Source organism: Tachyglossus aculeatus, chromosome 17, assembly GCF_015852505.1.
Source record: "Tachyglossus aculeatus isolate mTacAcu1 chromosome 17, mTacAcu1.pri, whole genome shotgun sequence".
In the NCBI taxonomy this organism is placed as follows: domain Eukaryota; kingdom Metazoa; phylum Chordata; class Mammalia; order Monotremata; family Tachyglossidae; genus Tachyglossus; species Tachyglossus aculeatus.
The window spans coordinates 21,111,523-21,125,275 of NC_052082.1; positions in this window are offsets into that span (position 1 = coordinate 21,111,523).

Below are 13,753 nucleotides of genomic sequence, written 5' to 3' on the forward strand. Positions count from 1 at the left end.
CAAGTCACCCTCACTTCTCTGTGCCTCAGTTGCCTCATCTGTAAACTGGGGATTAAAACTGTGAGCCCCCCGTGGGACAACCTGATCACCTTGTAACCTCCCCAGTGCTTAGAACAGTGCTTTGCACATAGTCAGCGCTTAACAAATACCATCATCATTATTATTATTATTATAGACCCAAGTGCATAGGTGAAACAGAAGGATGGAATAGGTTTGGCAAACAAGAGGATAGTCAGGGAAAGATGTGATTTTAGTAGGACTTGGAAGATTGGAAGAGTGGTGTTCTGTGGAAATGAAAGGGGAGGTAATTACAGTCCAGAGGGAGAATTAATGGGTCAGTGGCAGGATATATTACATTGAGGTATAGTGAGAAGGTTGGTGTTTATAAAGAGCAAAATGGGTGGGTGGGATTGTAGTGGGAAATCAGTAAGGTTAGGTAGCGGGGGAGAGCTGATTGAGTGCGCTTTGAGAGGTCATGTTTTGGGAATTTTGAAAAGTCATCTTTGGTTGGAAAATTTCCATCCAATCAGGTCTCACAGGGCAGGACTCCTGTGCAGCATCCGATTGTGCCTTTACACATGATGCACTTGCTCATAACTGGAGACAGCGTAGCTGTGAAGATGACAGGGGATTTTTTGTTGATTTACAGAGCCAGAGTAAGTGACGGGGACAAACAGCAATAGCTGCTCTAAAAGCACAAACAAATTATGCCTGTCAGAAATTCCAATTACTATCTCAGAGAAAACATTTGTGGCTTAGAAAAACTGTGGAACAAGTAAATTGCCTATAAAATGATAATAAATATGTTTTCTAATGGGAAAGTAAATATTAAAATGATACAATTGCAGACTTAAGCCATCCTCCCTGGAGAGGATGAAAACATTAAAATGTTGTAGTGTCTAGATAATTAATATGAATTATCTTTACCTGGTTTAGGGGCTCCTTCCTGAGTCATTAATAGTGAGCTTTCACCCAGCTGTCAAGATTGCCTAATGGACAGGAGCAATTCCAAATGTTCAACCAAAGAGATTTATTTTAGCCTTATTTCCAATCATGTAACAAATTATCTGAACTGTATTAGATACATCATTTCTAGTGGAAAGAGCACAGGCCTGGAAGTGAGGGGACGTTGGTTCCAATCCTGGCTCCGGCACTTGCTGGCTTGATGAGCTCGGCCAAATAAACTCAGTGTACCACAATTCTTCATCTGTAAAATGAGCATTAAGGCATGTTGTCCTTCCCACTTAGACTATGGGCTCCATATGGGACAGGAATTACATCTGACCTGATTATCTTGACTGTATCCCAATGCCTAGTACGGTGCTTGACACAGAAAACACTTTAAAAAATACCCATATTATAACCGTGGGTTCTTCATTAAAGACAAATTCCTGTTCCACCTAAAGATTTCTTCTCTCCCCCAGCTGAACTCTGTTCACCTCAACCCTTCCCCAGATTCCCAGGAACATTCAGACCTCCTGCCTTGCTAGTGATACAAGCCCCACTCCGCTATATGAATAGAGGGGAAGACCCTGGCCCCTGAGAAAATGCCATTTTGCATCCCTTACTAGCAATTTTGTGACTAGATGATTCCCCAGAGTTCATGACTGTCCACAAGGCTAAGACCTCACAGCAGTTCCTAGAAATCCTGAGATTTTTAGAGAAAAACCAACAATTCACTCCTCAGTATGTCTTCCAAGAGGTGAGCCGACAGTCGCTGACTTAATAACATTAGTTGGAGTCCTGGAGAGGATTTGGGAAAGGAGGAGGGAACTAGAAAATTGGGAAAGAACTCCATATTAGGCTCCTGCAGGGAATGGATGTGAGAGTCATCATTCTTGTTAGGCACTTGAAAGGAACGGCTTTGAGGAGCTTATGTTTTCCAGGAATTGTGAAGGTCAACAGAAGGAATTTCTAGTGAAAGAAAAGTCCCTGAGCAAAGTATTGCAAAGGGTTGACCACTGGAATTGAATTAATAATAAGGATTTTGGTATTCATTAAGTAGTTACTCTGTGCCAAGAACCATACTGAGCCCTAGGGCAAATGCAAGATAATGAGGCTGGATAGGGGATCGTCTCAAATGTGGCACACAGTCTAAAGGAGGAGAAAGAACAGGTATTCAATGTCCATTTCACCGATGAGGAAACTGAACTACGAAGTCACCCAGCAGACAAGTGGCCGAGCTGGGACTAAAACCCGGGTGTCTTAACTTCCAGGTCTGTCCTCTTTCCTCTAAATTTCCTCTAGGTTGTCCTGTTCCTCTAAATTAAAGGAAATGATTCCAGATCAGGCACAGGCATTTATTACTGGATCTACTTTAAGACTCTGGTACAACTACAGCTGCTGTTGAAGACTTTAACAAAGTAAACATTGGTTCTCTGTTTGCAACTGGAGAATGTCTGTGCATGCCTGTGCTACCTGTAGTAGTAGTAGAGAAGCAGCATGGGACAGTGGATAGAGCAAGGGCTTGAGAGTCAGAAGTCATGGGTTCAAATTTGTCAGCTGTGTGACATTGGGCAAGTCACAACTTCTCTGTGCCTCAGTTACCTCATCTGGAAAATGGGGATTAAGACTGTGAGCCCCAGTGGGACAATCTGATCACCCTGTATCCTCCCCAGCACTTAGAACAGGGCTTTGCACATATTAAGCACTTAACAAATGCCCTCATTATTATTACTATTATTATTCTAATCCCGGCTTGATCACTTGTCTGCTGTGTGACCTTGAGCAAGTCACTTCACTTCTCTGGGCCTCAGTTCCTTCATCTGTAAAATGGGGATTAAGACTGTGAGGCCCAGGTGGGACAGGGACCATGTCCAACCCAATTTGCTTGTATCCACCCCAGTGCTTAGTACAGTGTCTGGTACATAGGAGGTGGTTAACAAATACCATCACCATTATTATTATTATCATCATTAAAGAGATGCTTTCACAGAGGGCAATGGGGCATTTGACATTCTTCCAAACCTCTGGTAGCCCTAAAGGTGTAGGACTAGCTAGCTGAACCCTGGATATTTTCTGGGTCTTTTGGAGGTCCCAAATCTAAAATACTTATGGTATTTGTTAAGTGCTTACTATGTGCTAAGCACTGTTCTAAGCACTGGCACTGTTTTAAGCACTGATGGTGGCAGGAAACTCCTAGGGTAAACTCTAGGCATACTAACCCATCAGTCAATCAATCAATCAATCATGGAGCCCTAAGAAAATTCCTACCTTGGCTGAGGGCTTAAATTTCTGTTGTACTAGGATCCTGATGCTACAACTGGGAATCTAATCTCAAAAGTAATGGTAGTGTTTCAATGCTATATGGCTAAATGTTTACACCAATGTCTTTTTGTAAATCCTGTTGGGTTTTTTTTTCTTATGCATTCATTCATTCAATTATATTTATACATCATTCTCAGGTCCACTCTTTCATCACCATCGAAATATCCACTCACTTGGATTAAGCTCTCATCATATTTGGTTTGGGATCCTGCAAGCAACAAGTGCAGGACTTGGGATATGATTTTCTCTTCTTCCATACCCCCGCCAAACAATCACCATCAACTGAAATATTTTTCTCCCAACAGTCCTCTGATGTCTGTTCGTATTCCTTTTATGAAGTTGAGCAGGAATGTACAACTTGAAAAGTCAAAGCAATTTCTTCCAAGGCCATGTGGCCTGTGAAATTGGACAAGAACAGGATTTGACTTGGATTTGTGAAGCTGTGTAGCCTAGTAGAAAGATCATGGGCCTGGAAACAGAGGACCTGGGTTCTAATCCCAGATCTGCCAGGTGCTTGCTGTATGACCTTGGACAAGTCACTTTACTTCTCTGTGCCTCAGTTTCCTCAACTACAAACTGGGACTCCTCCTTAGACTGTGAGACCCCATGTGGGACAAGGACTGTGTCCCCTTGTTTAATTTGCATTTACCCCTCTGCTTAGAGCAGACTTTCGCACACAGTAAGCACTTAACAAATGTATTTAACAAATGTAATACTAACAGTAATAATAATAATAATAATAATAATAATAATAATAATAATAATAATAATAATCACCAGCCTCAGTCTAAAATAAACCAGCTATTAGAACAGTGGAGAGGAGTGCAAACCCAAACAGACAAAAACACACAGCATATTTTGGGACAGATTTTAAATAACAATGCACCTTTCCTTGCCTCTTACTGGAAGAAAAAATGAATAAAACTCCAGTGCAATTCCTTATCAAGTTTGGGAAATACACAGAACTTACAATTTTTTTAGGTTGATGAAGACTGCAGCTCATGTCAAATTCAGAATTCTTTCTGGGAGGGAAGGGATTGCCTGAGTTGCTTAGAACACCCTCATGCTGGCTTTTTTTCAACATCATATTTAGTATAGCTGGAGGGAGAGTAATTATTTCTCCTGGCAAACAAAGACAGTCTCCAGTAATTTTGTTTCTTCTGTCTGGTGAAGAAGGAAAACTACAATGGCTGCTGGCTAGAAAAAATAGTGATTCCTATCTATCTCTCTTATTCTCACATGGATTATTGAGGATGATAAGTCATTTCACAGTTTGGTGAAACCTTGCAAAACCTAATGCTAGTAAATGTCTAATCCTCTCTCTCTCCCTATTCCTCTCCCTCTGTCTCTATCTCTTCCTGTGTCCTTTTCTCTTCTCTCTCTCTCATTCACCCTCTCATAGCACCATTACATATTTTTATTTCATTCTAGCTTAAAGTGGCTGCCATGGTTCTATATAAGAGACATTAACAGGAATCATTATGTCTCTAATAGGTGTCGCAGACATATTTGTGCAGTTTGTCTATACTTTGGGGCACCCTAAATGAAGGTGTCATCTCATTTTCCACTCCTGAATGTCTTTGGAGAGGAAGGGATATCACAAAGCTTTGATATGGAATGTACAATGGTACAGGGGTTGGCTGATTAGTGAGTGGAAGGTGGATTGTTTTGTGTATTGCATTCTTGTTCTATCATGCAGTGCTAAGCCTCTGCAATACTTTTTTCAAGTAACTGACAGATCATTTGGTATCTTCCCAGCCATGTTCCAAGCTCTTTTAGCTTGGCCATTAATCTCTTCACATAGACAATCTCATTCTTCATAGAAAAACCTAGTTTTTCATTAGGGAAATGTTCTTTATTCCCAATCTCCAAATGCTCCTCTCATGTAGCAAACCCTCTTGTTCCTGCACTTTTCTCCCTTTTAATTTAAAAATGCACCTGGTTTCTTTTGTTGGGCACAACGTCATATATTAAGAAATTATGTCAGGCCTAGTTATTGAAATACTCAGGGGGGTGGATACTAACTCACTTCCTTGGTATTCAGTTTGCTGGCACTTGTAAAGTGGAGGTTGTTTTCCCATGAAGAGATGATTGTATCCCCTTATCATCATCAGTGGGTTATCTCTGTACATTTTACTCAAACATGTTCATTTGAAAGGAGTCTACATTTTTATGAACCATTTCTCCTTACCTGTTTTCTAAGTAGCATACAAAGCTAGTCAGAAAAAAAAAACAGGACCTGCAAAAGAAAAGGATACTGTTGGATGTTTTAAACTACTTTGAAAGTCACAACTAGTATAAATTGATCATATGCAAAACTGTCTTACTGGGAAACAAATCGTTAATGCTGTTCTGAACTCCACGCTGATCTCTTCACAAAAATAAAGAGGTTAACATAAAGCCTCCCCTGCAGTCGTCAAGATTCCAACTCTTAAATGATGACAGTCTTGTCAAGTTGTTTATATTGATTTGCTAGAAAAAAATCCCTACTGGCAATGATTTCAGAAGAAACCAGCTAAAGTCTAGATATAATACAAATCATCAATGGTATTTATTGAATGTTTACAGAGCACTGTACCTAGCACTTGGGAGAGTACAATACAACAAAGTTGGTAGCTACATTCACTACCCACAGTGAGCCTACAGGCTAAATGTGTACTTTCAAAATGAAAAAAACTATGCAGTAGGTAATGTGATTAGGAAAGAATACATGAATTCCTTAAAACAAAATATCGAAATGTCACCTGAAGTGTCAGAAGAAATCCAGGGACTGCAGATTTACAGTGGATTTTGTGTCAAAAAGCAGTTTTTAAATTTAAACAGCTTGAGGATTAATAAGGCCTGGGACAACAAGTTGCGACTATATCCATATAGTTTATACACTGACAGCTCTTTAAAGCTGACGGTAATGCCTCTGGGCCAAGGCGGGCAAACTTCAGCAGATACAACTAAATCATACTTGCTAAATGAGTTTATAAATCATTCTGCTTTTGACCAATTGAGCTGAAGGTTTCATTTATGCTGTAGGGTTTTTTTCCACATTCAAAAAAAAAGACTGATTATTTGAAACATGGAACTTAGCCATTTATAACAACAACCCCCGCCATCTATCTTTTTTACATTATGGCAGTGGAAGATTAAAGCATACATAAATAATTAAAAACATACAGTGTGGTTGCAATTGCTGATCCTGTCACAGTTAGGGAATGATTTTGGTTCCCACAGCTGTTCAGCCGATCCTAATTGGAGTCAATGGGAGAAAAAACAGCATTTCATGTTATGGGATAGTTGATATATGGAGGCAGTATTTTCATCAATCTATTGAGTTTAAAAGAAAACAAATCTGGGTAGGCTGCCTTAATTCTTTATTGACTTCTGAACAACTTAAATGCTAAATATTATACAAAATTTAGAATCAGACATAATTTTTTATTTTCTTTCCTCAAATAAGTTCAAAAATCATTTGTTTATTCTGTGACAGGTGATAATAAAAGTAACAACAACCCATTTTCTCTATTTTTTCCATTACCATATTGAAAAATATGAAAATATGAAAAAGGAAAGCACATTTATTCCTCATAGAAAATAGAGAAAAACTTTGAAGCAAAGAGCAGCATTTCATGCAAGGATGTCTTCTTTTTTTCCCCTCAAAAGTCAGAGACTTTTATAATAAGGCTCTGCATGGTGATGACAGTGTATGCGGCCTTCTTAATTACCAAAAGTTCTAACATAGTTTTGTGTCAGCTCTAGTTTTCATGTTCTTGGCTATTGAATCAGAGTAAACAATAGTGGGTATTGAAATCTCTAAATTACACCATATCCAGTTTCAGAGACAGAAATATTGCGATAGAAATGCTTATTGTAAGTCTTTTCAATGCATCCACAAAATAATGCCCGATAACATAGGTTCTTCCTGAAAAGCACTTTGAAACATGCAGACTTCTCATGGTCCTTGTTCATTTGCGCTGTAGTGTTCTGATCTCAGTAAATCTTCATTGAAACACAAAAAGCATGGGAGAGACATTTCTTCCCTTACATGCCGCTTTTTGGTTGTTCTTTTTAGAGGAATCAGGCTTCCTCAAATGGCATCTACACATTGTGTATAGACTCTCACTGTAGAATAGCTATTTAAAAATATTTCCCTAGCCCAGTGTCTTTCGCCAACTGACATCTGGTGAGTCCTGAGGTCTTCATAAAACAATGACACAGTGTTCTCTAAGAATTGACTCCAAACACAGTGCAAGAAAGGGGGAAAAGCAAATAAGTATCCCGAATCCTGAATCCTACACTGTTTAAAAAAAGGAAGTATTAACATTTATCTTTATAAATGATAAAGGCGCCTGATCCGGGTTGTCCTAATTTTTTTTTTTCAGAATATAATGAGCCCAACCTCCCTCTTTCAACCTCTGTATACTTATTCATGAAAAATCAGACTTTACTTAGAAAGTTAAACTTTCTACAAATTCCTACTTGAAGTAGAAGCTTTCTTTAGTGGAGTCTTTAACAAACCAGGAAGAGCCAACTGTTTACCAAGAAGGAGATGTTATCAATGTAGTCACTGCAACAAGGATATGTGCAAACATTGACTGAACAACTTTCTTATTCCCCACCCGTGTTTTCTATTATTTCTAGAACAACCAGCTGAACAGACGCCTCATGTTAGGGGATGACCATGAAACGTTGGCTCCCTAACTCTGTCAGTCCTTTCTTCAGAGCCTTCCATAAGGGGAAGAAACCACTGTTACCTCTCCTCTCACCTCCCACCTATATTGTGGACAACAGGAACCAATTAATACTTTCTAGTGCCAATTTCTTTAGCAAATTCCCTGAAAATATTCACAAAAGTATGAAGCAAGGAAGCAAGTAACTATTTCCCAGTTTTCACAGTGTAATAAGGCACAACCTAATACAATTTATAAGACATTTCATCAGTGCTAGGCAGTATGCTGAGCACTGAGAGATACAAGACAATCTGATCATATGCAGTTCTGTTCTGCAGGGGAGAGCAGGTATTTTACCCCATTTAAAGATGATGCACAGAGTGGTTAAGCAAGTTGCCCAGGGTCACACAGAAGACTAGTGGCAGAGCTGGGGTGAGAGCCCAGGGGCTTCTGACTCCTCAGTCCCTAATTTTTCCCCTAGATCACGCTGACTTCAAATATATGATCCTACTCTATGCTGAGTAGGTCTATATGAGGCAAGTAGTTGACTACGAGCTGATTTCTTTCAGCTGATTCCTTTGTAAAGAGCATAATTGCCTTTAGGTTGTAAGCTCCTTGTGGGCAGGGAATGTTTCTATCAACTCTGCTAACACTGCCCTATCCCAAATGCTTAATACAGTCCCCTGCACACATTAAGCACTTAATGAATATAATTGATTGAGAAGCAGCTTGGCTCAGTGGAAACAGCATGGGCTTTGGAGTCAGAGGTCATTGGTTCAAATCCCTGCTCCACCAATTGTCAGCTGTGTGACTTTCGGGAAGTCACTTAACTTCTCTGTGCCTCAGTTACCTCATCTGTAAAATGGGGATTAAGACTGTGAGCCCATGGGACAACCTGATCACCTTGTAACCTCCCCAGTGCTTAGAACAGTGCTTTGCATATAGTAAGCAGTTAATAAATGCCATTATTATTCCAGCACTTAGAACAGTGCTTTGCACATAGTAAGCGCTTAATAAATGCCATTATTATTATTATGTGATTCTGGAAAAGATTCCAAATGACTGCTGAATGAAGACATAAAACTGGGAAACAAAAAGCAAGAAGGATGGAAGGAACATTTTAAGTACATAGTTAAACAAAGCTTCAGATTGTCCTACATAGCAACTGAAAACTGGGTATCCGCTGCCGAAGATAGAGTAGCATGGCATACTGTTATCAAGAAGGGGGCATTCTTTTTGAGCAAAGGTTTCATAAGGAGTGAAAAGCAAAGAGGCAAAAAATAAAACAGCACTAGGTGCTTCACATTAAAAAGGACAACATGAGGGACAGATTTTTTGGTGTGGGCAATGAGGGTGAGATTGTGGGCCCCACATTGGACTTTTCATCATCATCATCATCATCATCAATCGTATTTATTGAGCGCTTACTATGTGCAGAGCACTGTACTAAGCGCTTGGGAAGTACAAACTGGCAACATATAGAGACAGTCCCTACCCAACAGTGGGTGTGGTTCTAATGCTAACAGCCACTGGCCCTCTTTGTGGCATTGGGGAAATTCACTTCACCTTCCTAGACCTTTTCCAATCTGTGAAATGGGGATAAAATAAATTAGCTTCATGTGAGCTAGGAATTTAGTCTGAGAATTTTGCATCTACCTTATTCTAGGGTAAGTGGTAAGTGTTTAGAATGTGGTGAGTGTTTACTCAGTGCTATTATTATCATTATCACTAACATAATCCGAAAGAAATGATGCAGGGGTCAAGTCAGGATATGACAAGTGCCAGAACTAATGAATTGGATATTATAATGGAAAGGACAGGATGTGCCCTGGAATTGTTGTGGAGGGAGAGAAAACAGGATTTGGGAACAGACTGAATCTAGGGGATTAAAGAGGGGCAGGAGTCAAGAATAATGCCAAAGTCATGGGTTTGAGTGATGGGGGAGACCAGTCATGTTGCTAAGATGAGAAAATAGGTGCAGGAGAGGAGTAGGGAAGGAAGAACAGAGCCTAGAGGGACACCCCCAATTAGGTTATGGCAAGCAGAGAAATTGCTGGTGAAAGAGACTGAGAAATATCTGTTACAGAGGCAGGAAGAGAACCAGAGGAAAAATGTGTCAGGAAAAAATGAGCTGAGGTAGTAGTTGCAGCAAGAGAGAATGGGCCATGGTGTCAAGGGTGTTTAGTTGGACTAGAACACTGTAGAATTCATTTAACTTGGGGAGGAGATAATAATAATAATAATGGCATTTATTAAGCACTTACTATGTGCAAAGCACAGTTCTAAGCACTGGGGAGGTTATAAGGTGATCAGGTTGTACCATGTGGGGCTCACAGGCTTAATCCTCATTTTACAGATGAGGGAACTGAGGCCCAGAGAAGTTAAGTGACTTGCCCAAAGTCACACAGCTGACAGGTGGCAGAGTTGGGATTTGAACTCATGACCTCTGACTCCAAATCCCATGCTCTTTCCACTGAGCCACGCTGAGATCAATGGTGACATTGGATAGTATGGTCTAAATACAATGAAGGGAACAGAAAACATACTGTAAAGGATCAAGAAGGGACTAAAGAATAAGAATTGATAGTGTCCTTCCAACCGGTTGGAAGTGTTAGACCAGGCATAGGAGGAGGAAGATAATAATAATAATAATTTTGGTATTTGTTAAGTGCTTACTATGTGCCAGGCACTGTTCTAAGCGCTGGGTGAGATACACATGGGGCTCACAGTCTTAATCCCCTTTTTCCAGATGAGGTCATTGAGGCACAGAGAAGTTAAGTGACTTGCCCAAAATCACACAGCCAATCAGTGGTGGAGCCAGGATTAGAACTCATGACCTCTGACTCCCAAGCCCACGTTCTTTCCACTGAGCCATGCTGCTTCTCTCAAAATGGAACTGGGATGCCCTCCTTCCACACATCCGCCAAACTAGGTGCAGTCACATTGAAAGGGCTTTTTAGGATAGAGAAGATATGGTCATGTTTGAAAGCAGATTGTGAAGAGTCATCAGAGGATGAGCGGTTTAAAATGGAGCTCAAGGAAGAAAGAGTGAGCCAGGGTGTTTTTAGATAATGAGAGGGATGGGGTCAAACGCACAAGTTTAGGGAGAAGATTTAGAAAGCAGATGGGTGATTCCTTTTGAGATGCCTCACTGAAGGATGAGAGAGTGGATGTAATGATGGGGGGGGGGAGTTGAGGGGAAAATTTGGAGGACCTCACATTTGACGATTTTGATCTTGTCTACAAAGGATTTAGCAAAGTTATCTAGGTTGAGAGGGTTGAGTTATAAAATACATATGAATATAGCAGTAAGAAATATCAGGATTTGGAATCTCTTTAGAAACAAAGGTAGCTTTCAGAACTGAGAAAATTATTAAAATACTTCCATTATTGTAATCACTTCAGATATTTTCTTATGATGTTATACATTTTGTGCTCACAATGTGGGGCAGTTGTTGGGTAGGGACCATCACTATATGTTGCCGACTTGTACTTCCCAAGCACTTAGTACAGTGCTCCGCACACAGTAAGCGCTCAATAAATACGACTGAATGAATGAATGTTCTGCACACAGTAAGTGCTCAATAAATACAATTGAATGAATGAATGAAAGAATGAATAACCCAATTCAGCGGAGTGCCATGCCGGCAATTGGGGTACAAGGAGTTTCAACTTAGCACTGAAAATTAAACGAGATAGAAGGTGCTACAGAATATCCCACTAGCATATTTACTAAGTGGGTGTGAGTTCTTAAACTTAGCCAAGATGATTGATCCAAATTTTAGAGTAGTTCCACTAACCATCAAAAGACAAGACATAATCACAAATTATTTGACCCTAGAAGAGTCAGTCCACCAGAAATGAAGCTATGATTGATGCATTGCTGATTCGGTAAGCAGTATGTGGGAAGTGGGTCATACTATGAGAAAAAATTAGGAGTTCTTTGGAAAGGAAGGCAGAATCAATACCCTGTCCACCATGTTAGGTTGAGTGGGGTCAGTAGATAATGCTGAGAAAACTGTTTAAGAAATGTGATATGTTTCCTGGGCTGAAGTCAGTTCTCACAGCCAAATAATAGGTTGGACCTTAATATACCTCTGTTATCTACGTTCAGTGCAGCATGCAGATTACTACCCATTATTACCTGTGAGCCCGTTGTTGGGTAGGGACCGTCTCTATATGTTGCCGACTTGCACTTCCCAAGCTCTTAGTACAGTGCTCTGCACACTGTAAGTACTCAATAAATACAACAATGAATGAATGAATATTACCAATTTTGTCAATGTCTGGAGAGCAGTTCTGCCCTTTTTCGATTTTGTGTTTTTCATTATCTGCTTACTGCTTAGTCTACAGAATTTGTGTACAGAAGAAAGTCTGTGCTACTAATGAAATATTTTGTATGGAAGTTCCTGAGATTTTGCAGGTTTACAACCGCAGTTTTCTTCAAGTGTACTCTCTTTCTGTGCATCGTATGGTGATGCTCTGATTAGGTAGCAAATTTCAGTGACGAAGTCACAATCAGTGTTGCCAATGAAATCCTTGAGTGCATTTAGCCCTTTCTGGTTTATTTTTATTCAGACCTAATATCAGTCTATAGTTCTATGCTGACTCTAAAATGATTCATAACCAGCTGTGTTTCTTCTTTTGTTAATGATTCAAGAGAACAGTCAGCAGCATATAGAAATCCTGGATGACTATCTCCCAGATTTTGATAATACACTTAGTCTGTTGAGTTTAAAGAATCTTCCTGTGGATCAAAATGCATATTCTGACTCCAGCTTCCAGGTTTCTCAATGCTTCCTTAAATATGATGCCATACACTAGACTAAATAAGATTGGTTATACCATACAGCTAATAATGATAATAATTGCAGTATTTGTTAAGTGCTTACTATGTGCCAGGCACTGCACTAAGCACTTGGCTGGGTACAAGCAAATCAGTCTGGACAGAGTCCCTAGCCCTGTTGAACAGATGAGGTAACAGAGGCAGAGAGAAGTGAAGTGACTTGTCCAAGGTCACTCAACAGACAAATGGTGGAGCAGGTTTAGAACCCATGACCTCTGACTCCCAAGCCTAAGCCACGCTGCTTCACCATCACCATATCCAAGCATAAGACCTTGCCGTTTTATATATTCCACAGCACAGGAGGAAAATAAGTTTAAAACCTTGTCCCAAAATGTGGGTCAGGGTAAATTTTAGGCCTTCTCCCACTAAGCCCTCACTTCTTCTAGCCATCCGTCCTGCATCGCCTATGCCCTTGAGTCTGTTCCCCTTGTGCACTTTGATATTCACCCTTTCCCAGCCCCACAACGTTTATGTCCATATCCATCTGTAATTTATGTTAATGTCTGTCTGATCCTGTAGCCTCTAAACTCTTTGTGGATATACATACCTATTCCAGTGTACTGCGCTCTCCCTGTGCTCTCTGCACACAGTAAGCACTCAATAAATACCACTGAAAGATTATTTGAAATATATTTCAGATATTCTTAGAAGAAATCCGATCATTCTGATATATTTTTGTGAGTCAAGAGCCTCATTTTCACAGGCAAGACTGGCCAGTTCAACATTAAAGTAGTCCGGGGACTTCACATTTCCCTTGATGTGGAAATGCATTTATGTCTGTGAGCTGTATTTGGTGGATTGAGGGATTAAGAGAGGCTGCGGGGTGAGAGATGGTCCTGTTTTTCATTTTAACTCAGTAAAGTCACGTTTTCAGTTACGGGCCCAAAAGCATGTGTCTACGGAGCATAGAATTTCATCTGGCAGCGTGTCAATTCCAGCTTCTCTCAGTCCCCTGGGTTTTCGCAGGTAACAGCAAGCA